Source organism: Panulirus ornatus, unplaced genomic scaffold (assembly GCF_036320965.1).
Source record: "Panulirus ornatus isolate Po-2019 unplaced genomic scaffold, ASM3632096v1 CTG_7220_pilon, whole genome shotgun sequence".
Classification (NCBI taxonomy): Eukaryota; Metazoa; Arthropoda; class Malacostraca; order Decapoda; family Palinuridae; genus Panulirus; species Panulirus ornatus.
The window spans coordinates 1-4,476 of NW_027265231.1; the positions used below are offsets into that span (position 1 = coordinate 1).

At 38.5% G+C, this 4,476-nt stretch overlaps 1 long non-coding RNA gene across 1 annotated transcript; it reads right to left on the minus strand.

The window, feature by feature from the left end:
- Positions 1–1,064: 1,064 nt before the first annotated feature.
- Positions 1,065–4,278, minus strand: LOC139748546 (uncharacterized). Its single transcript, XR_011712726.1, has 4 exons — positions 4,154–4,278; positions 3,826–3,958; positions 2,514–2,646; positions 1,065–1,078 (listed from the first exon to the last, which is right to left on the minus strand). It is a non-coding gene; the product is annotated as an uncharacterized lncRNA (long non-coding RNA).
- Between the last annotated feature and the right edge of the window lie 198 nt (positions 4,279–4,476).

Here is a 4,476-nt window from a genome sequence, read left to right on the forward strand (position 1 = left end):
GGGCATAAGGCATCAAAAGGGAAAGAAACATTTGGAAAGCTTATTTAATGCCACTTTGGGTGCCAAAGGGAAGAGAATTGCGGTGGAGGCATCCAAAAAATTTTTTAGGAAAATTTAAAGGTTAATCTAAATCCCTTTGGCTCTTATAGGCCTTTACAGGGAATATGGCATCTAAAGGGAAAAAAAATAAAGTTTCCTTAAAGACCGTTTTAAAGGGGGTCCAAAAATCCAATACATTGCATGTTCTCAAAAATAAAAAGAAATTAACGGTTATTTAAATCCCCTTTGGAGCCCCAAAGGCATTTCAGGGGATAAGAGGCATCAAAAGGGAAAGAAACATTTGGAAAGCTTACTTTAATAATGCACTTTGGGATGCAAAGGGCAAGAGAATTGCGGTGAGCATCCAAAATTTTAAGGGAAATTGAAGGATTAAATCTAACTCCCCTTTGGCGTCTTCAAAGCCTTTACAGGGGAATAATGGCATCTAAAGGAAAGAGACAATTAAAAGTTTCCTAAAAGACCGTTGAGGGTGAAATCCAATACAGTTATATGAGTCTCCAAAAATAAAAAGAAAATTAACGGTTTAATTTAAATCCCCTTGGCCGCCAAAGCAATTCAGGGGCATAGAGGCATCAAGGGAAAGAAACATTTGGAAAGCTTACTTTAATGCCACTTTGGGGATGCAAAGGGCAAGAGAATTGCGGTGAGGCATCCAAAATTTTAGAGAAAAAGAAAGAGAATCTAAATCCCTTTGGCGTCTTCAAAGCCTTTAAGGGGAATACTGATCTGAAGGGAAAGAGACAATTCAAAGTTACTTAAACGTTGAGGGTGCCAAGTCCATACAGTTGCATGGTGCTCCAAAAAAAAAACAAAATAACGGTTTACTTATCCCTTTGGAGCCGCCAAAGGAATTAAGGGGCAGAGACAACAAAAGGGAAAGAAACATTGGAAAGCTTACTTTATGCCACTTGGGGATCAAGACAAGAGAATTGGGTGAGGCATCCAAAATTTAGAGAAAATTAAGATTAATCTAAATCCCCTTTGGCGTTCAAAGGCCTTTTACAGGGAATACTGGCATCTGAAGGGAAAGAGACAATTAAAGTTTCTTAAAAGACCGTTTAGGGTCCAAAGCCAATACAGTGCATGATGTTTCAAAAATAATAACAAATTAACGGTTAATTTAAATCCCCTTTGGGACCGCAAAGGCAATTACAGGGCATAGATGGCATCAAAAGGGAGGAAAATTTGGAAGCTTATTTAATGCCATTTGGGGAGCAAAGGGCAAGAAATTGCGGGAGGCATCCAAAAATTTAGAGGAAAATTGAGTTAATCAAATCCCTTTGGCGTCTTCAAAGCCTTTACAGGGAATACTGGCATCGAAAGGAAAGAGACAAATTAAAGTTTCTTAAAGACCGTTTAGGGTGCCAAGTCCAATACATTGCATGATGTCTTCCAAAAATAAAAAGAGAATTACTTTTATAAAAAAAAACCCTTTAGCCGCCAAGCAATTACAGGGCATAGAGGCATCAAAGGGAAAGAACATTTGGAAAGCTTACTTTAATGCCACTTTGGGATGCCAAGGGAGAATTGCGGTGAGGCATCCAAAATTTAGAGGATAATTGAAGGATTAATCTAAATCCCCTTTGGCGTCTCAAACCTTTAAGGGATACGATCTGGAAAGAGCATTAAAATTTACTTAAAGACCGTTAGGGTGCCAACCTATCGTTCATTGATCAAAATAAAAACAAAAACGGTTATTTAATCCCTTGGGCCGCAAGTTTAAGGGCATAGAGCACAAAGGGAAAAAAATTGGAAAATTTAATGCCTTGGGACTAGGAAAAAGGGTGAATCCAAAAATTAGAAAATGAAGATATCTAAACCCCTTTCTCTCAAAGGCTTTACGGATATGGCTCTAAGGAAAAGAGAAAATAAAGTTCTTAAAGACCGTTTGGGTGCCAAAGTCCAACAGTCTGTTTAAAAAAATAAGAAAAACGTTTAATTAATCCCCTTTGAGCCGCGGCAAAAACCCGGGATGGCATCAAAAGGGAAAGAAACATTGGAAATATTTTGCCACTTTTCAAAGGAAAAAAAAAAAAAAAAAAAAAAAAAAAAAAAAAAAAAAAAAAAAAATCCCCTTTGGAGCCGCCAAAGGCAAATTTCAGGGGCATAGAGGCATCAAAAGGAAAGAACATTTGGGAAAACTTTCTTTAATGCCACTTTGGGGATGCCAAAGGGCAAGAGGAAAATTGCCGGTGAGGCTCCAAAAATTTAGAGGAAAATTGAAGATTTAATCTAAATCCCCTTTGGCGTCTTCAAAGGCCTTTACAGGGAATAATGGCATCTAAAGGGAAAGAAAACAAATTAAAAAATTTCCTTAAAAGACCGTTTAGTGGTGCCAAAGTCCAATAAAAAAGAGAAATTAACTGTTAAGTTTAAATCCCCTTTGGAGCCGCCAAAGGCAATTACAGGGGCATAGAGGCATCAAAAGGGAAAGAAACATTTGGAAAGCTTACCTTAATGCCACTTTGGGGATGACAAAGGGCAAGAGAATTGCGGTGAGGCATCCAAAATTTTAGAGGAAAATTGAAGGATTAATCTAAATCCCCTTTGGCGTCTTCAAAAGCCTTTAGAGCGGAATACTGGAATCTGAAGGGAAAGAGACAATTCAAAAGTTTACTTATAAGACCGTTTAGGGGTGCCAAGGTCCAATACAGTTGCATGGTGGCATCCAAAAATAAAACAACAAATTAACGGTTTACTTTAGATCCCCTTTGGAGCCGCCAAAGGTAATTAGAGTGGCATAGAGGCATCAAAAGGGAAAGAAACATTTGGAAAGCTTACTTTAATGCCACTTTGGGGATGCCAAGGAGCAAGAGAATTGCGGTGAGGCATCCAAAAATTTAGAGGAAAATTGAAGGATTAATCTAAATCCCCTTTGGCGTCTTCAAAGGCCTTTACAGGGGAATACTGGCATCTGAAGGGAAAGAGACAATTTAAAAGTTTACTTAAAAGACCGTTTAGGGGTGCCAAAGTCCAATACAGTTACATGATGTTATCTAAAAATAAATAGACAAATTAACGGTTTACTTTAAATCCCCTTTGGAGCCGCCAAAGGCAATTACAGGAGCATAGAGGCATCAAAAGGGAGAGAAACATTTGGAAAGCTTAATTTAATGCCATTTTGGGGAAGCTAAAGGGCAAGAGAATTGCGGTGAGGCATCCAAAAATTTAGAGGAAAATTGAAGGATTAATCTAAATCCCCTTTGGCGTCTTCAAAGGCCTTTACAGGGGAATAATGGCATCTAAAGGGAAAGAGACAAATTAAAAGTTTCCTTAAAAGACCGTTTAGTGGTGCCAAAGTCCAATACAGTTGCATGATGTCTTCCAAAAATAAAAAGAGAAATTAACTGTTAAGTTTAAATCCCCTTTGGAGCCGCCAAAGGCAATTACAGGGGCATAGAGGCATCAAAAGGGAAAGAAGCATTTGGAAAGCTTACTTTAATGCCACTTTGGGGATGCCAAAGGGCAAGAGAATTGCGGTGAGGCATCCAAAAATTTAGAGGAAAATTGAAGGATTAATCTAAATCCCCTTTGGCGTCTTCAAAGGCCTTTACAGGGGAATAATGGCATCTAAAGGGAAAGAGACAAATTAAAAGTTTCCTTAAAAGACCGTTTAGTGGTGCCAAAGTCCAATACAGTTAAATGATGTCTTCCAAAAATAAAAAGAGAAATTAACTGTTAAGTTTAAATCCCCTTTGGAGCCGCCAAAGGCAATTACAGGGGCATAGAGGCATCAAAAGGGAAAGAAACATTTGGAAAGCTTACCTTAATGCCACTTTGGGGATGACAAAGGGCAAGAGAATTGCGGTGAGGCATCCAAAAATTTAGAGGAAAATTGAAGGATTAATCTAAATCCCCTTTGGCGTCTTCAAAGGCCTTTACAGGGGAATACTGGCATCTGAAGGGAAAGAGACAATTTAAAAGTTTACTTAAAAGACCGTTTAGGGGTGCCAAAGTCCAATACAGTTACATGATGTCATCCAAAAATAAAAAGACAAATTAACGGTTTACTTTAAATCCCCTTTGGAGCCGCCAAAGGCAATTACAGGGGCATAGAGGCATCAAAAGGGAAAGAAACATTTGGAAAGCTTACTTTAATGCCACTTTGGGGATGCCAAAGGGCAAGAGAATTGCGGTGAGGCATCCAAAAATTTAGAGGAAAATTGAAGGATTAATCTAAATCCCCTTTGGCGTCTTCAAAGGCCTTTACAGGGGAATACTGGCATCTGAAGGGAAAGAGACAATTAAAAGTTTACTTAAAAGACCGTTTAGTGGTGCCAAAGTCCAATACAGTTACATGATGTCTTCCAAAAATAAAAAGACAAATTAACGGTTTACTTTAAATCCCCTTTGGAGCCGCCAAAGGCAATTACAGGGGCATAGAGGCATCAAAAGGGAAAGAAACATTTGGAAAGC